The 26,827-nt window shown below is 35.8% G+C and overlaps 1 protein-coding gene across 10 annotated transcripts in view; it reads right to left on the bottom strand.

Annotated features, from left to right (window-relative positions):
• Positions 1 to 26,827, bottom strand: part of ZBTB20 (zinc finger and BTB domain containing 20) — a 913,066-nt gene that overhangs the window by 501,372 nt on the left and 384,867 nt on the right. For all 10 annotated transcript variants that reach the window (XM_080655527.1, XM_080655526.1, XM_080655530.1 and 7 more), the window contains one exon: positions 898 to 971. The gene's annotated coding sequence lies outside the window, so the exon portion shown is untranslated. The remainder of the gene's footprint in view (positions 1 to 897; positions 972 to 26,827) is intronic.

Consider the following 26,827-nt stretch of genomic DNA (forward strand, 5'->3'; position numbering starts at 1 on the left):
CTCTGCATATCACTACCAAAATGTACATTTTTATTTTAAATTTAAAATAAACAGATTGACTTTCCTTGTAGTATTTCACAACCTTTGAGTGCAGCATTAAAATGCTTTTCTTTTTTCCCCCCATGAATGATAAGCTTCTGTTTTCTTACCCTGGGCGTCTGAATCTTTTATATGCTCGGGTCCTATTCATTGCCTGTTATTCAGACATTGAAATCCCAAATGTTAATTGTTCTTCCAAGTACATTGACAAAACAGCAGCTAAATAAGGGTATACCAGACTGTGGTAGACTCTGACATGCATTTATGGAACAATGGGGCTCTGAGAGACAGCCTTGTAGCTCACGGGAAGACATAAGATGTGCTATTTTGACTGTTTCATAGCAGAATGGGGAACACACGCACACAAGGGAATTATGCATTTTACTTAGTTTTGCCCAAAGTCCTCAAGGCAACAGAATCTTGTGATGTCATCATGAACTTTCCATTTCCATTGACACAAAGGCTAAACATTTCTAATGACATCACAAAGAAAAAAGGAATGTACTTTGATTCCATAAAAAATCTGTTACCCTCATTGAGATTTGTAAAAAAATGCAAGAATCCTTCCTGACAGGGTGAATGTCACTGTGCTGATGCACAGTGGGTGACACCCTCCCTAATGCAATTCAAACCAGCCAAAAGAAAGGATTCGCAATTTAGGCTGAGTAAAAAAGACATACTGAATATTGAGCCCAACAAATTTTCTTTTTTTTTTAAAGAAGAAAATCATTTAAATGTATATTTCTTCAGGAGCAGTAAATTTTTTACTCATGTCTGGTTACTACGTTAGCAATATTTTTGTCCTTTATTGAACTGGTCACCAAAACACAGAGGAAGATACAGGAAGCTCTCACTTACAGGAATGCAGTGCAGCTCAATCTTTTGTTTTTAAGGTGCAGTGATTTCAGTCTCTAAATGTAACTTCAGGCAGCCTGAAAAGAAACAGGTTAAAATCTCTTTCAGTTATAATTGGTATTTCAGATTTAATTAAAAATTAAACTTTCATAATGTTTCACCATCCAAAGCAATGCATTATCAGTCAAGCGTGGCTTTTTTTTCTGTTAAGAAAAAAATAACCCTCTTCCCAGAGTAGATTTTTAATGAAAAGAAAAGGATCTAAAGAGGGAAAAAAGCAATTCTGAAAAACAAAATATGCCTCCATGTTAAGGACTTCATAACGATATGACTAGAAGCTCAGTGCCTCTCAGTTTTAGCAATATTCTATCTGATTTAAAAATAAAAACTCCTAAACAATTTCACAGCCTAAAGATTACATAAAATATTAATTTCAGAGAATAAAGACGAAAATCTATGATCACATGTTAAAGGTAAATCATGACTTTAAACAGAATTGGAAAAAAATGTTAGACACACTACTTTCAAATATGTGAATAGGTGGTGGGGCAGATGGTGAAGTGGAGATAAACGGAGATATTTAGCAATACAAAATTCCCACTGCAATGCATTGTGGTTTCACCTTGCCCCATACCACACATTGTATACCCTGTCACATGCAGCCAGTGCTGTTTGAAGCAGCATGGGAAGACCATCAGGATTCGAACCAAATCTCCTTGCTTAAATAACTGCAATCACATTTTTAATATGTACTTCTAATCTTCAAATTAAGAGTCCAAGCATTAAAATCCCCAAGTATGTCATAAATATTTGGGCTTTAAATGTCATACTATTTTTTCAATCCTTTCTTCATACAATACCCTCTATAAAAAAGATAATAGTTAAAAAAAAACTGACAGGATTAAGTCATCCCTATTCTTAGCTTCAAATAACTGACATGACATGATTTAGAAAAATATAGTTTTTAAATGTAAAATGGAGACAATACCATTATCTTCCTTTTACTTTACAGCATGGCAGTACATTTTTTTATATACTTGTAAAACTAAAGTGGTGTGTTTATGTTCACCTTCATATTAGTGCAAGGTAATATATTAATATTTCCACATATGAGAGCATGATCATAAATCCCCCCTGAAATTGCATCTATTATTAGAAAATGCATCTAGTTCTCACTTGTAAATTCTGTTTTCTTTTTCCCTTGAAGCATATGGAGGAATATTTTGAGTATTGTGTCTATTTGATGTATATAGATTTTAAATGCAAATTGGTTTAGATTCACTAAATCTATCCATGAATGGATCAAAAAAAATCACTGACATTGACTAAACTTTTCCCCTGTTTCTCATATGTCTGAATTAGACTAAAAATGTATCAGTGTAAAGACAGAAATTATGAAGGCGTCACCAGGGACAGCTGAATGAGAGGAGAGGAGTGCGTATATTTCCTTATAAGGCAACAAAATATTCATAAAAGAAACTGACAAATTAACTCAGGCTTAGAAATTGTATGTGATAACAATAATGCCCAATAACTGATTCAGAAATGTAAAAACTGCCCACCTCTACTTAAATCTGAATCACCAGTTGGTATTATTCTACTCACCACTCAAATATGGTTAGTGAGACTAATTCATTGTCCAGTTCAGACAAGAAAAAGTGATGGAAACTATATTGTATATTTATATATAAAGGATTTAACTGACAACTAGCAGTTCAATTTAATCAGTCAGATTTCCTTTTCTTAATTCACCAGATGTGGAGTGAACTTAACTATTGGTTCAAAATAATAAAGCCATTTCTATGAATAGTCAGTTACATTCTCTACCTCTCCTCACAGCATTCCTTCTCCTCTGACCTTTCTCTTTACTTCTCTGTTTCTGCCTTTTTTCCTTACTTTCACTTTCTTCTTTATTTTTCCCCTCTTTTTTCCCCCTTGGTGAGGGTAATGAAGCTCAAAAATAACATCTTGTATCCTGTTGAGGGAAACTTGGTCACAACTCTCCTTCCAGATGACAAACTCATTCTTAAATGTCTGTTTCCCAATCCAAAGAAAACAGAGCAATTGAGAAAATAGAGACACAACATCACTTACCACTACCAACACCAACACTTTTAATTCCCATTGCTCCCTTCATCACAAGGAGGACTGAAGTTTATTTACATTATCCCCTAACCTCAGATAGGACCACAAATAAGACTAATAACAGGACCATTTTGTGGCACTCAGGCAAACGGCTGGGCAAAACAGATGGATCTTACTTTGCGCCAGGACTCAAAAAATACAGTCGCCAACTCACTGTTGGCGACTACATATCTTGGCCCAAAGATGGACCTGGAAGTGAGACCAGTTGTCTTTGAATGCTGTTCCTATTCATATCTGCCTCATGAGAAAACAATTAACTCTGTCACTATGTAGTGGGGTTAAGTATTGGGTAGAAACTGTTTGGAAAGATGGTCATCAAAGAACTACAATATTCTGAAGGCATGTCAGATTAGATTAAGGAACATAAACCTTATTTTTGGCCCTACTGTCTACTTATCAACTTCCTGTTTGTTTTCTTTTCAAGTTCAGTACTGTTCACTGAAACCACCTCTAAAATAGATTTCCAGAGTATTTGTCATCAAAAAAGAATAATTTGCTCCTGACATTTCAGGTCCCAAAATTTGTTACATTTTTTTTCAAGTTACCCAGATCTGTCTTGGTCATTATAATATTGACCACCAGTATCAAAATTCCTTAATTAAGACCAAACTGTGTAAGGCTTTAGATTACAGTCAACACCCAGTAATGCACTGGGATACAGCTCAGTAATCAATGCAAACTACAAAGCACAGAAGAATGCTTCTCTTGGCAGAGACCCTTTAGCAAAAGAATTGCATATTCTGCAGTAAAGATTCTAAATGGCTTTCCAGAGAAGTAACAAATGCATTATATTACAGTAACCTATTGTGTAAATAAAAAATAGTCCCCAAATAATAAAAAAAAAATGAAGGGGGGTGATCAATCAACTATAGATCTTAACATTGACCGGGAACAAAGGATTGCTGTGACCACACATCCTACTTTGTAAAATTCTCATATAGATAGATATCCTAATGCAGGCACTTCTCTTAATGCTCTCCCATCTATTCACCATCTATTGTCACTTACTCAGATTGTTTTTGAGAGTTCACTCATCTCTCTATGATTCATTATGAACCTGTTTAGATTTGATTTTTTTTAGAGAGAGAGAAACATTAATCGGATACCTCCCAGATATGCCCCGACCAGAGATCAAACCCCAAAACCTAGGATGGCGTCTTGACCTAAAATCGAACCCTCAATATTTTGGCATAATGGATGATGCTCCAACCAACTGAGCCACCAGCCAGGGCCAGATTTGATACTTTTTTTATTCCTCAGCTGATTATATTTTTCCATTGATTTTTAGAGAGAATGGAAGAGAGAGGGAAAGACAGAGAGAAATACTGATGTGAGAGAAACACATCTATTGGTTGCCTCCTGCACAAGCCTGACCAAGACCAAAGCCAAGGAGGAGCCTGCAACCAAGGTAGGTGCCCTTTACTGGAATCAATCCCAGTATCTTTTGGTCTGCAGGCCAATGCTCCATCCACTAAGCCAAACCAGCTAGGGCCATATTTGATTTTTAAGAGACAAGGCTTTTTCCCGTGGTCAGCAAAGAGAGTGGATTATATTTTAATTATTTCTCTTTTTTTTTCACTTAATTTTTTATTATGAGAAATCTCAAACATATGCAAGAATAGTGAGGAAAGTAAAATGAACTACCAGGTACTCATCACCCATACTCAATGTTAATTGACACAAAATGTAAAAGGTAATTTTCTGAAGTTATAATTAAATTCCATTGATCTGTATGCCAATACTATACTCTCTTTTTGAATATAGTTTTTATAGTAAGTTTTAAAACCAGAAGTGTAAGTCATCTAACTTTGTCCTCCTTTTCAAATTATCTTACTGTTCTTGGTCCTTTGTATTTTTATATAGATTTTAAGATCAGCTTGTTAATTTCTGTAAAAATGACTTCATTATTATTTTTTTAATTTTTTTATTAAGGTATTACATATGTGTCCTTATCCCCCCCATTGCCTCTCCCAACCCCCACTCATGCCCTCACCCCCCTGGTGTCTGTGTCGATTATGCTTATATGTATGCATACAAGTCCTTCAGTTGATCTCTCCCACTTATCCCCACTCTCCCCTACCTTCCCTCTGAGGTTTGAGCATCTGATCAATGCTTCTCTGTCTCTGGATCTGTTCTTGTTCATCAGTCTATGCCGCTCATTATAATCCACAAATGAGTGAGATCATGTGATATTTATCTTTCTCTGACTGGCTTATTTCGCTTAGCATAATGCTCTCCAGCTCCATCCATGCTGTTGCAAATGGTAGGAGTTCCTTCCTTTTTACAGCAGCACAGTATCCTAATGTGTAGATGTACCATTGTTTTTTAATCCACTCATCTGCTGATGGGCACCTAGGCTGTTTCCAAATCTTAGCTATGGTGAATTGTGCTGCTATGAACATAGGGGTGCATATATCTGTCCTGACTGGTGTTTCTAGTTTCTTGGGATATATTCCTAGAAGTGGGATCACTGGGTCAAATGGGAGTTCCATTTTTAGTTTTCTGAGGAAACTCCCTACTGCAGGGACTGGATGCCAGCAGCCGGGGTTGTGCCTTGCAGCGGCTCAGAGAAGCACCCAGAAGGCGCCTGCCTGGGAAGCAGGCTCAGGGGCTTGCATGCTGGATCAGTGCGACTGCAGTGACCTAAGGTCAGCAGCCAAGGACGGGCATGTGCAGGTTTCTGCTGTCGGGGCCTTGCGTCCTTGGTTGGATATGAGTGCACCCAATGGCAGCTCACAGAGGCACCTAGGAGTCGCCTGCTGGGGCGGCAGCCTCAGGGGGCCTGTGTGCTGAAACCATGTGACCGCAATGTCAGTGGATAGGCAGCTGGGAAGGGGGAAGTTAGAACTTCTACTGCCAGGGCTGTGTGCCCTTGTTTGGATGCGAGCATGCCCAGCAAGGGCTCAAGGAGGCACCCAGGAGCCACCTATAGGGGCAGCAGGCTCAGTAGGCCTGCGCCCTGGAAAGGCGCAAATGTGGTGTCCAGAGGTCAGCAGCCAGGGAGGGGAAAGTCCCAGTTTTTGCTGCCTTGCATCCTTGGTTGAATTCACGTGTGCCCAGTGGGGGCTCACAGAGGCAACCAAGAGCCCCCTTTGGGGCGATGTGCTCAGGAGGCCTGCATGCTGGAAAAGTGCAACTGTGGTGTCCGGAAGTCGGCAGCTGTGGAGTGGGAAGACTCAAGTTTTTGCTGCCAGGTGTTGCACCCCTGGTTAGATTCACGTATGCCCAGTGGCAGCTCACAGAGGCACCCAGGGTCCATTTGCCAGGACAGTACACTCACGCACTCAGATGGGCCCTGGCGCTGAAGCTGCATGACCGAGGTGTCTGTGGGCAGGCAGCCAGGTTGGGGGAATTCCGAATTTATACTGCCGGGGCTGTGCACCCTTGTTTGGGAAAGAGCGCGCCCAGTGGGGGCTCACAGTGGCACCCAAGAGCAGCCTGTGGGGCGGTGGGCTCAGGAGGTGCAACTGAGGTGTCCAGAGGTTGGCAGCTGGGGAGGGTGGAAGTCACACTTACTGCTGCAGGAGCTGTCACCCTTGGAGGTGTACATACTAGGGTCTGCAGGTCTGCGGTGGGACAGCAGGATTTTGGCTGTAGTGGCTTCACGGGCAGTGTCCAAAGCCAGTCTGGTTGGTGGTGCTGATGAGTTCCTAGAAAAGGACACTCTCCCCTTCAAGATGGCGTAGACTCCATGCCTAAGCCCCACACAGCCTGGGGTGTACCCACAGCGGTGGTAGGTGTTCCCTGTCCAGGAGAGCCTGGTCTGCCAGCCCCTGCTACTCCTGCTGGATGTAACTGTCCCTCACTCACTCACACACACACACCACACACATCCACACACTCTCCTTTCACCCCCTCACTCACACCCTCTCCCTCACCTCCGTTCTGCCAGCTGCCATTTTCTCCCCTCTCACCTATATTATTTTTGATGCTATAGTGAGAATTGTTTCTTAGTTTTATTTGTTGCTAGTATACATGCAGAGTGGCCAGATTATTATGATCTCTGAATGCATAATAATCTGGCCACTCAGTGTGTGTGTGTGTGTGTGTGTGTGTGTGTGTATTAGAGGCCCAGTGCATGAATTCGTGCATGGGTGGGGTCTGGCCAGCCTGGCCAGGGGGAGGGGACATGGGCGGTTGGCCAGCCTACCTACTGGTCGAACTCCTGGTCGACAGGACAATTTGCATATGAGCCTTTTATTATATAGGATATACACTGAGTGGTTGGATTATTATGCATTCAGAGATCATAATAATCTGGCCACTCAGTGTATATATTCTAAGCAATTGGACAACTTATATAAATTGGTCTAATTTCTAAAAGTGCACAAATTACCGAAACTGATTCAAGAAGCAATAGAAAATCTGAGTAGACCTACAACAGTATAGATAAAATTAAGTCACCCTATAAAAAAAAACTCTGGATGCAGATGGCTTCACTGCTTCCAATTCGATATTTATAGAATAAATAATACCAATATTTCACAAACTTTTCCAAAAAATAGAGGAAGAAGAAACTATTCAGTCTGAGAACAGTATTACCCTGAGACCAAAGCCAGTCAGAGCCACTAAGGAAAACACACACCCAAACACACACACACACACACACACACACACACAATATCCCTCATGAATACAGATAACAAAATCTTCAACAAAATATTTAGACACAAAATATAACAATCTATAAAAGTATTGTACATCCAGACATATAAGATTTGGCCCAGGAATGCAAGGTTAGTTTAACATCCAGTAATCAATTAATGTAATATACCATACTAGGAGCTCAGTGCACGAATTCATGCACCTTGAAAAGAACTGTGGTCTGTGAGGCTACAGTGGGCACAGGGGCGGGTCTCGGCCCATCCTCTGCACCCTTGCCTGGCTCCTTCCGCTGGAGCCCCAGATCCCCTGTCTGCCAGCAGCCCCACTCCAGCCGCCACCCCTCCCACACACTGACGGCACCAGCCCCGCTCACATCTACTGACGGCACGGAGCAAATGGGGCTGGTGCCAGCAGCTGGTATGAGCTGGACTGGTGCTGTCAGCAGGTGCAAGTGGCGGGCTGCTGCCCCAATCACCTCTCAGGAACAGGGGGAGGTGAGAAGCCCTCAGGGGCGATTGGGGTTGGCAGCTGCCGCTCACACCCACTGACAGTGCTGGCAGCAGGTATAACTGGGGCCATCACTGGCAGCGGTTGCGAGAGGTGGCTGCTGGCCCCAATTGCATCTCAGGAGCAGGGGAGGTGGAGAAGCCCTGAGGAGCAATCGGGGTCAGCAGCCGTGACTCACACTCACTGATGGCACCAAACGATCAGAGCCTGCACTGGCAGCGGGTGCGAACAGTGGCTCCGGCACCAGCAGCAGGTGCAAGCGGGGCCAGCAGCAGCAGGTGTGAGCACCCAGTGGGACTGCAGTGTGCAAGAGCAAAGAATTCTCAGTAACTACCAGAGGCTCACCAAGATGACAGACTGGCACCCTGCCTTGGTCTGGCATCCCTGCTCAACTATTCCACCATTCTACCACGGCCGATGCCCACCATGTTCCGTGCTCTGCCACCTGCTGCCAACACCTGCCATGTTCTGTGCGCACCCCCTGGTGGTCAGCGCATGTCATAGTGAGGTTGTTCTGTTGTTCTGCTGTTCGATCTATTTGCATATTGGGGTTTTATATATAGATAGAGTAGTAGAGTAAATGAGAGAACAACATGACTATCTCAATAGAGACACAAAAAAATTTGAGAAAATCCAATATCTATTCGTGGTAGTAACTTGCAACTTCTGCAACCTGATAAAGGGCATCTATGAAAAACAGCTAACATCATACTTAATGATGACTGAGTTAACTAAAATTAGGAGCAAGGCAGCGCTGTGATAGCTCTTCTATTCAACATTGTACAGGGGTTTATGTTCAGAAATAGAAAAAGAAGTAAAGAAAAAGAAAATGAAAACAGAAAAGAAAGAAATCAAAGGCATCCAGATTGAAGAATAAACAAATAAATATTTTTATTTCCAGAAAATATAGTATGTAGAAAATTTTAAGGATTGCATTCACACACACTTGTATGTAGACACACAGAAATAAATGAGTTCAGCAAGTTCACTGGATACAAGAGCATTATACAAGATCAATTATATTTATATTGTATATACACCGAGTGGCCAGATTATTATGCGTTCAGAGATCATAATAATCTGGCCACTCAGTGTATGTTCATATTATTACCTTTTAACCCTCTTAATTTCTATGGAGTCTAATTTAATTCCTGGTTTTAGTATCTGTTATCTTCTCTCCTTTTTCTTTGGTCACTCTAGCCAAAGATCTGGTGATCTTTTAAAAGAATCAACTTTTATTTTCATTGATGTTCTCTATTATTTTCTATTTCATTGATTTTGGCTCTAATCTTTATTATTTCCTTCGAGTTTTGTTGTGTATTTATATCTTATGTATTTTTACCTACATAATTATATTATCAGTTATATTTATTTCTTTGGGTGGATTTTAGTCACTTTTGATGTCATTTCCTTTTAATCTAAAAAATTTCCTTCAATGTTTCTTAAAAGGCTAATCTACTAGCCACAAATTGCCTCAGGCTTTGTTTAACTTGGAATATATCTTTAATTTACCTTCATTATTGAAGAACAGTTTTGATGGATATAAAATTCTTAATTGTCACAATCTTTTTTCATCATTTTTCTTCAGCACTTCGAATATGTTATCCCTCTGCTTTCTGACTTTAATTGTTTTTTATGAGAAATCAATTGTTAATCATAGTGTTGTTCCCTCTATTAAACGAGTCTTTTTTCTCCTGCTTCTGTCAAGAATTTCTCTTTTTCTTTGGCTTTCAATGTTTGACTATCTTTTGTCTATGATTGGATCCTTTTGTGTTTTTATAATTGGAGTTTATTGAGCTTCTTAGATGTGTAGATTGTTATTCACCATTTCTGGCAAGTTTTTTGGTCATTATCTCTTTCTGCCCTTTCTTCCTTTCCTCCTCTACTTTTCCCCCATTACACATATGTTAGTATGCTTGATGGTGTCTCATCAATTTCTGAAGCTATTCACTGTCTTCATTATTTTATTTTCTATTCAGAAAATTGGATAGTTTCTATAGATTTATAAAATTCACTGACTCTTCTGAAATAAAATTTGTTCTTAAGTCCCTTTGGAATATATTTTTTCTCATTTTAGTGGTTGCACTTTTCAACTCCAGAATTTTAATGTTTCTTTTTTAAAAAAAATTATATCATTACATTAATACTCTTTATTCAAAGAATAATTATAGTAATATATTTAATTATTTAACAAGGTTTACTTTAGTTATTTGAACATATTGTTAATAGGTGCTTTCAAGTATTTGTGTGCTAAATTCAACTTCTGCTCTCCACGCTGAGATCCAGAGACAGTTTCTCTTGACTGCTTTTTTAACAGGGTATGGGTTACAATCCTGTTTCTGTGCATGTCTCACAATTCTTTTTCTTGAAAATTGACATTCTATATAATGTAGTATAGTAATTCTGGCGTCTGATAATCCCTCCAGGGGGGTTGTTGCTTTTATTGCTGTTTATTTACTTGTTTGTTTGTTCATTTAGTGATTTCCCAGTCTAATTCTGTGGAGTCAGTCTTCCTTATCCTGTTCATCCATTGATGTCTCTGATCAGTTTTTATAATGCTTATTTTCATTTTTTAGTTAAGACTTGCCCTTGTGTCAGCACAGTTTGTTGTTTACATCCAATGATTTGTCAGAAGTTTTACTTAAACACCTTGGATGAATAAACTAACACTCTTTGCAGATGGATATGTGTATGGGTTGGGTAATGCATTCAAAGTTCAAGCAGTTTACAAGTCTTCCTTGGCTGTTACATTCCACTGGGTTATCTCAATCTCTTTTCCTAAAGCCTTAGGGTCAACCTGGGGTATGTGAATATCTTGAACCCGCTCTGGCATTTCCTGGAATATGTGTGCAGCCTTCCAAACCACCAATGATATGTATTAGCTATGATTGGCCCACTATACCAGTCTCCTTTTCCAATTCTCCTTGTTAAATTTCTGGCTAATATGCCAGTCTATGGCCTATCCCAGTGGTCGGCAAACCGCGGCTCACGAGCCACATGCAGCTCTTTGGCCCCTTGAGTGTGGCTCTTCCACAAAATACCACGGCCTGGGTGAGTCTATTTTGAAGAAGTGGCGTTAGAAGAAGTTTAAGTTTCAAAAATTTGGCTCTCAAAAGAAATTTCAATTGTTGTACTGTTGATATTTGACTTTGTTGACTAATGAGTTTGCCGAACACTGGCCTATCCCAACATGAATTGCAACCTTGTGCTGTTTTACTCCTTGCTTGTTTACCACTGAGATTGCTATAGCTTCTGCAAGCTCCTAGGAATATGTGGTTTTTCATGTCCTACTCTATCAAGTCAGCCCTTCAGCAGTGAAGTTATGGCTTTTCATGGCTTCCCCCGCCCTAGTAGAACTATTGTGCTAATGGAGTTTGGGAGGAGTAAGAGGTAAAGGTAGTCCAGCTACAATACCACATCGCACTTATGCCTGTTGTCTTCGCATAATATTTAATGTGGCCTGTTTTACTCTCAAAAGTATCCATTTTAAGTGATATAATTTGTTACCTACTTCAATATAGTGAGCATAAATAATTTATGGTATTCCTTCAGAAAAAAAACACTGACTAATTCTTTTCCTTATAATGCTAGAATCAGAGACCCTGCTACAGGTGTACATGTGTGTGGGTAGGTGGGTGAAGAGGTCCAACTACCATTGAATGAAAGTGTCCATGAGGGTTGCATGTATATAGGAAATTTTCAGCTGCCTGTTGCACTGTATCTCTAGAAATTCTAAAACCTTGCAGGATTAAGAATGCCTGCCAATCCTGAAAATCATTACTTAGGTTGGGCCATGAGGATTGGCAGTTGGATGGAGGATGAAGATGAAAGTGCCAAACTTATCCTATGGGAGATAAAAAATGTTACCTTATTTTACAGAGCTGAGAGGAAACATTCAATGAGAAGAGCTAGAATTACATGGATCATAATGGATTTCTTATAAATTTGGAGCTGGACTGTACTGGAATAAATCCATTACAAGGAATTGTGAAGAATATATCATTTAGACTTAATCTCATACGAAAAAGTAGCTCAGTCCTTGCCTGTATAACTCAGTGGTTTGAGCATCAGCTTGCATTCTGAGGGGTAGAGGGTTTGATTCCCGGTCAAGGACACACACCTGGGTTGCAGGTTCAATCCCAGGCCATCCATGGTAGGGGTGTATGTGGAGCAACCAATGTGTCTCTATCACATTGATCTATCTTTCTTTCTTTCTTTCTTTCTTTCTTTCTTTCTTTCTTTCTTTCTTTCTTTCTTTCTTTCTCTCTCTCTCTCTCTCTCTCTCTCTCTCTCTCTCTCTCTCTCTCTCTCTCTCTCTCTCTCTCCATCTCCCTCCCTCCCTCCCTCCCTCCCTCCCTTCCACTATCTCTAAATATCTTCTGGAGAGGATTAACAAAAAAAATAAAAATAAGTAAGTAGTAGCTCAGAGATCTCACTGTAGCTCAGAGATCTCACTGAAGTGGTCCAATACTTAGAGCACGTTAGTTTTTACCAACTCATTCCTTCAATTTCACATCCCACCCAGGTTATATCTCCTCAGAAACATACTAAGGAAATACGCTCATCTGGGACCTTAAATAACTCTTGTAAATCAGAAATTCCCCCTATAGAAATAGGGAGTAATACACATGTTAAAAATGGTTTCGCTTTACATGATAATCCACAATAATATTCCCTTCAGAACATATTATCCTAGAGCAGTGGTTGGCAAACTCATTAGTCAACAGAGCCAAATATCAACAGTACAATGATTGAAATTTCTTTTGAGAGCCAAATTTTTGAAACTTAAACTTCTTCTAACGCCACTTCTTCAAAATAGACTCACCCAGGCCGTGGTATTTTGTGGAAGAGCCACACTCAAGGGGCCAAAGAACCGCATGTGGCTCGTGAGCCGCAGTTTGCCGACCACTGTCCTAGAGCATTTAAATTATGAATATATTTTTAAAAATCACTTCTATCCCGTAAAATGAGATAAACATGTAGTATTTACTTCCAGGAATTTTCAAAACAATATTTTTTCTTCAAAGTGACTGAAAGAAATGGAAAAATTAGCAAAATTTCTGCAGTAGAATTTCAGAATATTTAATGCATTAACTCTGAATAACTTATTCATATTTTTGAATCAACATTAATACATCACATTTACAAAGTATCAAAGAAAGCAAAGTATTCACCAAACTTCATCATAATTCACCTTTAACCCAGGAAACAGTAACAGTAAATATGACTACTTGTATTTGGAAAACAAGAAATCTAATCCATAAAACAAAGCACTAAAACATTGCATAAATTGTTTAAGGACACGAGTAAGTCTGGTGAGGAAGTATACAATAAAAATGCATTAAATTGTACTATGAGATTTTCAATTTGGCAATATTAAAGCTATAATAAAGAAGAAACTTAAAGTCTCCATCTCCCATTTGTCTGCATATTATAAAAAAATCAAAATTAATGTTTAAAGAGATTATTTTGGTCTTATACAATGATACTTCTTCAGCTAAAATCTCAGGTAATGTGGGTGGATGTTTTTTATCTGTGTGTTTTTGTTAGGCTTTGCAATTTCTATAAGAGGATTCCAACCCAACCTCTAACTTGATTAGTATTTATGTTATTGTTTAAAAGAGAATAGCTGTATTCAAGTGTTTTTCAATAATAAAATCTAGAATTCACCATCACCTAATAATAATCAAAGGTATAACTTAGAGAAACAGTATCTATAGAAAATTGTCTCAAGGATGTGCAATCCTTTCATTGGAATTTAGCATCTAGGTGTATTCTAAAATCTCCCTTGGAATTACACAAGAACAGAGTGCTATCTACTTGGTATGTATGTTATAAGACTGAGAAAAACACATTGCATATTACTGAGATGATGTCAATCTATATGAGGCTACAACAGTAAATATTCATTTCTGTTCATATTCATTTCTCATAAAAGTGAATATTGATCATGATATTCATGACATCATACAGTTATCCCTTTATATATTGAAGATATTTCTCCCTACTCTTGGTATCAGCAATGTATTTCTTCAAACTATATGGTAGAAAACCAATTTGTAAATGTTTATAAGATTCTATAAAGGATGCTTTTTTATATAAGTCTAAGCCCTGCCCCCTTTCTCATATTTTGTCCCTTGTTTACCCATTTTAGTTTACATTTAACTCACTTATATTACATAATTCATTTGATTATATACTTCATTTATAATTTATTTATTTTAATTTATATTAAATGTACATATTTATCTATGTATAACTTTACACCATCTTCATTTCTTTTGGAATAAAGAATGAACATATGTCTCTGTTTCTATATATCAAGTCATCTAAATTTATTCTAGGATATCCCAAAATTTTAGATGCAATTTTTATTTTATCTATCTATCTATATCTATATCTATATCTATATCTATATCTATATCTATCTATATCTATATCTATATCTATATCTATATCTATATCTATATCTATATCTATATTTTATTTCAGAGAGGAAGGAAGAGGGAGAGAAACATCAATGATAATAGAAAAATCATTGGTCAACAGCCTCCTGCATGCCCCCCACCAGGGATTGAGCCTGCAACCAGGGCATGTGCCCTTGACCAGGATCGAACCCAGAACCATTCAGTCCACAAGCCAACGTTCTATCCACTGAGCCAAACCACCTAGAGCTAGATGCAATTTTTAAATGTCAACTTAGTTCTTCTAGGACCTAAACTTGATAAACTCATCTATGCTTTGTAGTGACTTTATTTAATTTCCTTCTACTTTCTTTTTTTTTCCTTTATTGATTAAAGTATTACATATGTATCCTTGTCCCCCCATTACCCCCCGCACACGCACACACACACTCTCATGCCCCTGGTATCTGTGTCCATTGGTTATGCTTATATGCATGCATACAAGTCCTTTGGTTGATCTCTCCCACTTATCCCCACTCTCCCCTACCTTCCCCTCTGAGGTTTGAGCATCTGATCGAAGCTTCTCTGTCTCTGGATCTGTTTTTGTTCATCAGTTTATGTTGTTCATTATATTCCACAAATGAGTGAGATCATGTGATATTTATCTTTCTCTGACTGGCTTATTTCACTTAGCACAATGCTCTCCAGTTCCATCCATGCTGTTGCAAATGGTAAGAATTCCTTCTTTTTTACCGCAGCATAGTATTCCATTGTGTAGATGGAATCCACTCATCTGCTGATGGGCACTTAGGCTATTTCCAAATCTTAGCTATTGTAAATTGTGCTGCTATGAACATAGGGGTGCATATATCCTTTCTGATTGGTGTTTCTAGTTTCTACTTTCAATGTTATTCAAACCAGATATCTGAAGCAAAGTAATAGACCTGTGTCATCAGGGTCCAAGACTAACTTGAAGCTCAAATAAGCACCTTTTTAGGAAGTCACCTATAGGTTGTTCTTGGCTTTCTGTGAAAGAATAGAACCATTTGGAACCTATGGAGCAACAGAAACTTCTTTTAGGTCATTAATAAAGCATGTAACACAGGGCAACCCTAACTGATTGTACAGATTCTACCCTGCACAGGGGCATCAAGTCCAGAGATGTGCTCCGTTCTATAAGCCATGCTTCCGGGCCCATGTTGCATCAGCTTAAGGAAAGGGTTTCTTATAATAACTTACACAAAAGTTGTAGTAAACCTCTATATAAGTAACAGAGGCCCTTTATAATATGTTTCTGTAGTATTTTTAACAAAATATAATTAATTGCTTTGGTATTTAGCTGACTGTTTAGCTGTCACATGTTATATAAATATTCAGATAAGCCTCCTAGTGATGACCTCATCTCATGAGCTTAAGTCTCTACAACTTGTAATAAACAATGCTTTCAAAACAGACTGTTAGTTATATAAATAGTTCTCTGAGAGGCTGACTTTGAAAGAGAATAATGTCCTCCATAGATGATAACGTATATAAGGTCATATTCTCAACATACTACAGGCTTTTCTTCCTAAGTAGAGTTGAGAAATGGGTGCAGAACATAATGCTATTCATTTATTCTCTCCATGATTAAGTTGTCTCCCATTTGAAATTTTAAAGCAATAAGAAAAGTGATAACAAAACTTCAATTAGATCTGAGATAGTGGATTATTTGTATAAAGCAATACAATGCCCTTAACTTTAGTTTATGGCTTCCACTCTCTCCAGGAGATTTTATATAGTTAACTCTCAATAAATTATTTGCAAGTGGTCTATTCATAACACATTTTTATATTAACTTTTCCTGATTAGAAAATTAACACATGCCCATTGCAAAAAAATATTGGAAAATACAGAAAAGTATAAGAAAAAATTACAAACGCCAAAAGTCCAATCACACAGAGACAATCAACCACACCATTGGCACTTCAGCATTTCATTCAAACATGATGAATTTTAATCCCAATTTGGTTTTCTCTTTTTCTCCTGCACATTACTCAATTGTGTCCTATTCCAACTATTTGGTATTTATTCAAGTAACAGTAACTATTTTCTACAGATTAATTTAGTAATTAATAAAGTAGTATTGTATTTCAAAGGTTTATTACTGATTATTTTTATTATTGTTGCTCATTAATATATGTTAGGTTTTCTCTGATCATGCTCTATAAAGATTACCTATTATATATAACATAGTACTATGACATTGCACAAGTGTTGAATCATTTCTGTTTCATAATATGGAGGTAAGAAATAGATTCATAACCCATGGAAAACAAAAACAAAATGGTAAATTTGATACTAAAACATTTTGTATACAAAGAAATCATATTCTATACAAAGGCCAAAGACAAATTATTTTAAATAACACTCTTGTTTCTTTATTTTTATTTTTAACTACCTTTGTCATAGCACTACAATATTTGTATGGAAAAGTGAGAGTTAGCTATGCTTATAAAGGTGAAGAACCATAAAAACCCCAATGCACATCTCTCAAAAACATAATTCAATTCTATCTGAAGAGCTATCCTCTTTCTGTGAACTCTGTCATGTAGAATTACATCATCTCCCATGGCTCATATTATCTCCAATTCATAAAATGCTTTAACAAAAACTGTTATGAAGTGGGTTCTGTTATATATTCATATGACTTCCTCTTCAGTATGGTTTAGCTTGGAAATGCACAATACATCAATATGTGTTTCATTAAGACAGTTGTTTCGATATAGTAACAAGCTGGGCAAATAGAGGAAGTGATCTGGGTGTAATTTATTTACATTTTAATAAGACCTCAAATGAATGATACCATACAGGAAGCTCATAGTGAGGTTAGGGAGAAATGGTGGCTGAAAAATGCCTTGATGTTTAGAAGCTGTTAAGAATTACTTAATCAATGGTATTGCTTCTGAATTAGGATAACAGTTCCACAGGGATAGGTATCGTGGTCCATGCCAAACATTATTCAATGCCAGCATTAAAAATTGAGGAGGGGGGGATATAAATTTTAAAAAATATAATAAATTGTTAAGGTTATTAATTAGAACACTTATTGAAGGCTAAAGCTTAAAATGAATGGCCCTACGATATAAAAATCTCATAAAAGCCTCTTCTTTCCTAATATACACCAAAGATTACTGTTAAAATTCCCTTTCAGGAGGGATACTACTTCACGTAAGCATTTGGATTTCTCCTACTTTGCATGTTAATTCTTTTGTGAATAATTCTATAAATCAGGGCAAGTTCTTAATGAAATAAGAAATTCAGAATGCAATGATTTTCAGTCTATAATTATAGTAGCCTGTGCTATTTCTATTTCCTAACTCTGAGTAGGGTCAACTTGGTGTGAGACAAATTATCATTGATAATGTCTCAGAGATTAATGTGCATGACATTTGTCTATCTAGTGTTGTTCAAAAGAGAAAAAAAAAACTTGCAAGAGTAAATACAATTTTTAAGCAGCAAGTGAAGAAATAATAGTAAAGGTACAATATCAATAGGAAAAGCATGAAGAGGCCAGAGTGAGTTCAATATACAAAGGTGTGTTGTGAGTTCTAAGACATTTGCTTAAATATAGAACAAGAATATGACTGTATATGTTAGCCATTATAAATAATAAACCTTTCATTAGAATTTGTTGTTTTGGCATGTTTTCTTTATTTGTATCTTATCTACCAACTAGAAAGTAAATTCCTTGAAAGTATGTGATTCATACTTTTCTGTACTGTAATCCATAGCATGATGCTGAGTAGAAAACTGATTCTCAGTCAATATTTGTTGATTTGATTTGTGTGAAATATAAAGAATCTGGTCAAGAGGGCACAGTTTAAAAATATCAGATGCTCATTCATGCATGCTATATAAAAGAACAAAAAAAAGGATTCTGAAAAACAGAATAAAGTATAACACTATATGGGGAAAACAGTATAAATTATGCTAAACTACACTGAAGCAATAATATTATTACAAAAAAAAGTCAACTGAAAATAAATCAATGTAAATGCATACTTAAATCCTACAGATAATTCAGAAGACTGCCAGAGAAATGAAAATACAATGATGGCATCATGAAAGTGGTTTGCGCCAATATTACACATCATTTCTGTCATACTAGTTAAGAAGTGATAAAGTATGATTAGAAATTCCAATTTCCTGAATATATAGAATATAGTCGATCTATATTATAGAGATCTATGAATTTGCAGAGACATTATCAAGTTTTATAGATGTTCTTGATTTGAAACTGAACATAATTATTTCAAATATAAAAACTCATAATTTTCATTGAAAAATCATAATTTTACATACAGCAATTTTTAAAATTCAAAATTTGACATGGTATACTGTTAGGTAGCCTTCAAAGTTTTCTTAATAAAATCCAAACTACAGAGTTTATCTAGCAATGCAGAGGCAATCTAATAATGGAAAATCGATTACTATAAATCCCTTGCTTAATTATTATGTTTCAAAATATCCTATAACCTTTTTAAGAGAAGGAACTATGCCTAGTGAGCAATTTCTGATAGGTCATAAGAGCTGGATACTAGTAAATGTGTGTATGAATTTATTTGAATTGAAAAAAACATCACAAGGAAAGTCTATTTTCACGTTTGTGTTTGAAATTTACCCAAAAAAGCATGCAATATACTTCAACACTCATTCCTAATAAACAAAGAAAGGGTTAAAAAAATAGTCTTCTCATGGAACAGACTCTGGAATCTCAGAGGGAAGGTGGGGGTAGGTGGGTGAGTAGGAAGAGATCAACCAAAGATCTTGAATGCATATATGCATAACCCATGGACACAAACAATAGGATGGTGGAGGCAGGGGCAGGCTATAAGGGGTCAATGGGAGAAAAAGGGGGATATATGTAATACTTTCAACAATAAAGGTTTTTTAAAAATAGCCTTCTAATCCACTTGACCAATATAACAAAAAAAAGTCTGTCTTAAATCAACAACTAATTTCCACCTTAACTAGGGAAAAAACTAGAGACATTACCAAGAACAAGAATATCTCCTATCACTAGAATTATTTACCTGTTTTGGGAAATTCTAGTCAATGAAATAGGACACTAAACAGAAATAAGAGGAAAATAAAGAAGATAAAGTCATCATTGTTTGTAGAAAAGATATGACCTTAAAAACTCAACAGAACTTATAGAAATTAAAATTATTAGGAAATAGCTAATCAATATAAAGAAGAAAATATGGCTTTTCTATTGAACAATTATAAAATGGAATGTAATTATTTAAGGACAATAACAGCATGCTTATATTTATATTTAGTAAGGAATTCAGGGCCCTATCTGAATAGAAAGACCTAATTTACTTATGCATGAAATAGTATATAAATAGAAACAAACAATATTTTTAAATGTGAACACTGAATATTTTAAACCAATATTACTTCATTGGTTTAATAAAATTCCAAAGAAACATTTTTATGAATTCAGTGCAGTAAATTAATGTAGAAGAATAAGTAGGTGACGATAGCCAAATTATTTTTGAAAAATAAAAAATAAGGAAATATTTGACTTAACAAATATGTAAAATTACACTGAGGCTCTAATGGAAATATTATGTAACTGCTGAAAAATCTCAAAAAAACAGTAGTCCAAAAATAGATCCCAATGTTGATAAAAATTAGTAAGCAATAAAGATGGCACCAAAATCAGTGGTGAAATATGCTGCGACAATTAATTATTGAAAAGAAAATTAAGTACAATGCTTATCTTACACCTTAGACTAAAATAAATTCTGAAAGGAAAAGAGAGTTACAAGTACAAAATAACACTATGATGATACTAGAAAAATGGTGAATACTTATCAGACTTCAAACAATTAAAAAGAAGATAATAGTAACAAAGGCCACAGCAGTAAAGCAAAAAGTACCATTTACCACTGAAATACTTAAAATTTTGTCACATAAGCAACAGCAAAAACAATTTAATGGCATATGAAAACTGGAAGAAACATTTTTACATGTTTGATAAAATTAGTGACTTAACATTTTAAAAAATCTTACAAATCATCAAGACAACATGAGTAAAGGACATGAGGAAATGATATATAAAAAGAAGAAAACAATGGCAAATAAGCATATAAAACATTTGGCTCTATATAAATAAAATCAATGCAAATTAAGGCAAAATAAAGCACATTTTAACATGCCAACTGGAAATTCACATAAAATGATAGTATTCAAAGCAGGTAAGAGTGTAGTTTAAAAAAGTACTCTCACATATAATTTGAATGGAATTATCAAGAGAACTTTGAGAAGTTTAGATCTTCTAACCCAGAAATCAACTTTTAAAAAATATACATGAGGCCCGGTGCATGAATTCGTGCATGGGTGGGGTCCGGCCAGCCTGGCCAGGGGGAAGGGAAATGGGCAGTTGGCAGGCTGGCCTGCCTGCTGGTCGAACTCCTGGTCGAGGGGACAATTTGCATATTAGCCTTTTAGTATATAGGATATATACTGAGTGGCCAGATTATTATGTGTTCAGAAATCATAATAATCTGGCCACTCAGTGTATATTGAAACCATAATCCAAGAGGTAGATAAAATTGTATACATAAGAATGGTCCTCAGAGCAATAGGAATAATAGTGAAAAAAAATGTTGGTACATAAATAAGGTACAATATTATTCAGCCATTAAAAATGAGTATTTTTGATTCAGAACTAATAATATAATTAATGCTAATTTTAAAAAATATGGATTGTGTGATCCAAATTTTTACTTGAAAATATACATGCATACATATAAAAACAAACATATACTTAGAAATAACATAAAATTGTAAGGTGGCAGAGCAAAATCTTAGAATTATTCATCTCTGATTTAAAATTTATTTGCTATATATAGTTTTATATTTCTGTAATATAGTCATAAGCATACTAGTACTTTACTTTTTAATCTAAAAAATGATTTTAAACATAAAATGAACTTATATTTGTTCAGAGTCCACTCCAGGGTAACACAATCAAAAACCAATAAAAACTGCTTTCCCTGTACATGTGGAATTACTATGCTCATTAATCTGTGAATCTTGGTAATTTTGTGTATAAAAAACATCTATTAAGATATTTGATTCTCTTATTTTTATTTCTGAAGTATAGAATACATTTCCTGAATTAAAAAAACAAAGAAAATAAAGTCACTCTTAAGTACCATATTGACCACAATATTCTTCCAGTGCTCAGATGACCCTTCTTCTACCACTTCTAGAAAAAATTTACCTATTTTGTTAATAACTGTTTTGGAACCATGCTCAGTAATATTTAGTCTAAGAATGTTTATTTGGCCCATTTAACCAACACCAAAGAAGTCACATTCAACCAACTGTGACCAATATAGTGAATAGTACATTTGATTTTCACATTCATTTTGCATGGAACACCAACCATACTGAGTATTCTGAGAGCAACAATGAGGAGGACTTAAACATTTTTTTTTATCAGTGCTTAAAAAATAGTTTCCAAAGTCAAGACATGCAATAACCTTCTAAGTAAGTTTGCCGACTCCATATTGTGTTTGAAGGCACACCCCCTCCAAAAGTCTGCACTCGCCATCTGCTACTCAACCGCAGAATAATGCGCTCAAGTCTGGCATTGCTTGGCATATGCAAGGATAGTCAATGTCCAACTTCATTCAGACATGTGCACCATATCAGGAACCTTATGACACAGCCCTCAACATCAATGCAGCACTTTCAAGCCCCACTGCACATCCATCAAGTATGTATGACAGTCAAGCTGATAGACAAAATCCAAGCCAACCCTAAACACCTACTGTGCATGGATCACTCCAGTTTGCCTGCAGCTCACCTTCTATTAAGATGATAGCTTTGGTCTAGTCTTCCATGCCAAAACAAGTCCATGGAGTCACTCTGGCAGGAAGGAGGGTCTATATCAATGTCAACAGAAAGTTCCTTGCTGCCTACCCTACCATCTGTCCTCCTGCTTCCTACCTACCTTACTTTACATGGACCTTGATGAATGGGATTCTAATAGTCCAAGATTCTAGTTTAGCCAGCCTTTGCAGATGGGGTCAACATGACTGCCCCCAAAGTAGCATAGCTAACGGGTTACCTGGAGACTCTATATTTGCAAATTTGATGTTAGAAAGACAAGGAAGTTCCTACCAGTTTTTTAATTTGAAGTTTGTGAAAAGGTGATGTGTTCAATGCTTAACATGAAGATGGTTTCCCTTTAAATTCTTTGAAAATGTAAAAAATGCCAAAGAAATGGTAAACTGCATTTAAATACTATGAGGGAAAATAAAATGAATAAATAAAAATAAAAATAAGGTTGTTTAAAGTATTTACAAAGCAGGTTTGCGAGAAAGGCAGAAAAAAAATCTCAGAAATATGTAGAAATAAGACTTTACAGTGGAATATTAATGTAGAAGTAGAACATTTTACTCTACATTAGATGCAATAACATTAGAAAATATTACATATGCTAAATGGAGAATAGCTCTCAGACCAATGCTCCAGAAGTTATATAGAACTTAAATGAACTCCATGGTAGAGTAGTAGAATTTGATGTAATCTTAAATATGAGTAGAAATTCACTTTTTTCCTGAAGAAATAACAATTTTAATTTAAAAAAGACTATATAAAATACAATAACTCAATATTGCCTTAAAAGAAGTAAATACAATCATTTTTGTGAACATGTTGACAAACTTTTTAATCGGATCATTAAAATTACATTTAGACTGAGCCTAATGGCATATAAAACAAATAGAAAATTTAGCAAATGCCCCTCGTTCCAACCAAAGTCAATTTAATATTGTGATACAAAGATATGGCTTTTTTTGTTTTGTTCAAAGAATGCTGAATGTATTTCTTTGATGCTCTTTGGACTCATGAAAAAACAAACAAACAAATAAAACATCCCAAATTCAAAATATTGCATCATCTGAAACTCTAGGCAATTTTTATAAGTAATAATTGTAAGGGAAATCTTCACCACACAAATGAAATAATGAATGTGAAAATACATTATACACCATAAAGCACCATACACTGAATTATTAAGAGCATCTATCAGAGTAATTTGTACATAGTACTTACTAAATGTTAGAATTTAATTGAAAAAAGATGTATAATGATACTTCTGTAAGTAGAATTCAGATCCTTTCAAGATCATGGGAAAAAAATCAGTTTATATTACTAGATATATCAGTTGTCTTTGATGTTATGAATCAAGACGAGCTCCTCTTGTATCTAAAGAGAATTTTTGTAGGATTATGTTTTGAGAAATTACAGTGGAATAAAAAAACATGCTTATTTTTAATTTCTCAATATTTCCAAATTTTCTATCATTCTTTGGTCAAGTAAGATAACACTATAGAAATCCTACATAAAACCCCAACTTACAATGTCCTGACCTAATCATCTGGATAATCTCTTTGAGTTTTCCTAAAATATGTTCCCGTCCCATTTTCTATGGGAATTCTCCCACTGATTAACACAGAGAATGAGAATTTGGCCTGTGCTCTATAGACTCCATTGAAATGTGGCCACCTGAGGCATGTAGGGAGGGCATCCAGCTGGCACACCACATGTTGCCCTGGAGTGGTATACAATGAGAGGGATATTTTGGCTAAGAATACCTGGACGATCCTAACAAAGGCCCTGATTATGAAGAGGAGGACTTCAGTATCATCTTTGTCTCTTGAATGTAATATAAGCCAGGGAAACTTCTTTTTCTAAGTGTATATATTTTACTAAAAAAAGCACTTGAAAAATCAAAGAAAGCTGGGCCATTGATAATAGAATGTGAGCAATATTCATGTCACTGGGACAAACATTTTTGAGAAGCACAGAGATTTTAAAATTGGTGCTAAGGCATATTACAAAATTGATCATAAACTAAAACATAGTAAAATATAAAACAAAGGATGCAAAAACACAAGATGAAAAATTATGTCTGTAGTACAGTTGTTAGATATTATGGAAATCAATTAGGTTCATATACTACTCATTTAAGAAAAATCTGTTTATTTTACTTTTATTTTATGCAACTTATGAGAAAGAAAAAGCCACACATTTGAACTGCAATGACAATAAAACAATTTTGTCAATTTTAAATCTTTTTTTTTCAAAACACCATACGTGATTAGAACACATAATGCACTAGTATTTTTGCCAATTTCTGTTTTAAAACCAAAGCTGTTTTGGTATTACATAAGCACAGAAATCAGAATTTCAAAACTAGCAAACATATTTAGGGGTGAATTTTAAAATAAACCCACTTGATTCTTTGTTAGATCCACTCTGAGTGCCAGGAACATTTTTGTAAAATTCCACTGGGGTAAATAGGGTAGCTAGGAAACGCTCCATGTAGTGAGAAAGCAGCATATGCATTATTTTCAAGTTTTGTATAGTTTTCATTTTCCTACAAAATCGTTCTGGTGATATTTACAATAAAATGTGAATATAAATCTTAAGAAATTTACAATGTCACCAAATGCTGAGAAACAATTACAGCTGGGATTTACATTTGCGTTTATGTGTTATTTTGCCTATAGATTCCAAAAACCAATGATGAGAAACTTTGATACAAAACACATCCTGGAGCTGAAAGACAGATTCCATCTATCAGTATAACCAATTGATATTATTTCTAAGACAAAGTTTGACAGTAAGTGAAACAAGCAAACATAATGATTTAAATATGCCATTTCAACCACTAGAATTGTCATTCAAGAGGCTTTTTTTGTATCATTAATTCAATGTCAAACAAATAGGAATCCTTTTCAATAAATGTTGGTGATGACTTGTTTACACAAAGGAAACCAGTACCTATGGGGAAACTTCTAATTTGTCATCATTTGTCTGACCTTACTTAAAATATTACAACTATGGCTAATTTACACCTATTTCTCCTAAAAGCTCAAGAAAATCTCAATGATCACAGTGTTTTTAAGACTATGAGTCCCTATTTATGTCAGAGAAGCTCAGAGAGATAGGAAGTATTGGCAACAATCATACTGCAAGCCCAGCAATATACTCAGTACAGTCACCTAGAATCCTAATAAAACCATAAAAATCACCATTTTCCATTCACTTGTCAATTTATTTAATTCAAAATATTGTGCAGATAAGTTTTATTGCTGGCTTAAGTGACTAAAAATTTTTATTAATTTCATTACTTTTTCTTTAACTTATAACCAATAAGGTTTGGCTTACATCTTGCCTTTTTCTTCAGGAATATAGGGACTTCACAGTCTTTATACCCTGATGGCTATTTACATCTTAAAACACTGAGATTGAAGTTGACCCCTCTTAGGACTTTTTGACAGAAATCCTAAGTGCCAAATGCCAGTGTGCTGGTTGTTGATCATCATGTCTAAATATTGATTCTTCCAAAAGTTGTTTGTTGAGACTTCCTTCATTTTAGAATCACAGGTGGAAAGTAACTTCTCTTTTATATTAACTGCATGCAATAAATAAGGAGGCAGTCCTACACAATAAATACGTAGGGAATAGTTTTCCACCTCTGCATGCTGCAGAAAATCCCACTGAGTTAAGTAGGGTTCTACTAAGGCCACTTAAACATATTAGCCTATTATGCTCCCCATTTCTTTATTGTTCTAAAAAGCTAATGAAATGTTCCAGTGTAATGTTTACGCCGGAGCACTTTTAAAGGCATTTTACAAGTGATGTTTCTCTCGTAACTCCAGAAGGGGTTCTACTTCCTAGAAGTATTTAGTAGACCATGCAGAGACTCCTACTCAAGACTGCTTAGTTCATAGCTGGAGGAGAAAATCCTTAAACATAATCACTTAAGAGTTTCAGTGTGGGCTTTAACATCATTATAAAGTGACAAGAATTATAAAACCGGCAGGCATATATGGCATTCTGTACTATTGAATATATAGGTTTAAAATACTGTGTATTGTCTATTTGTAGATAACAATGATTTATATTATCAATATATTGGTTTATCAACATAAATTTAAAAAATTAATTGTTCCTCCAGATTCATTTGTTTGCAGAAAAAATAAAGAAATGTTATATTCTATCACTGAAACTCAGTATGTAGAATAATACTCAACCAATTATCTTCCCTGTTGAGGTGTCAGTTTCTTCATTTGTAAGATGAAGGAATTAGACCTGTTAATATATATGATCTCATCTAATATTTTCTGGGTTTATAATTCTAAATACCAACACTGTGTGTTGAGGAATACCAAAGTAAGCAAATAACAAAGAATGGTTTC

Source organism: Plecotus auritus (genome assembly GCF_963455305.1).
Source record: "Plecotus auritus genome assembly, chromosome: 2".
In the NCBI taxonomy this organism is placed as follows: domain Eukaryota; kingdom Metazoa; phylum Chordata; class Mammalia; order Chiroptera; family Vespertilionidae; genus Plecotus; species Plecotus auritus.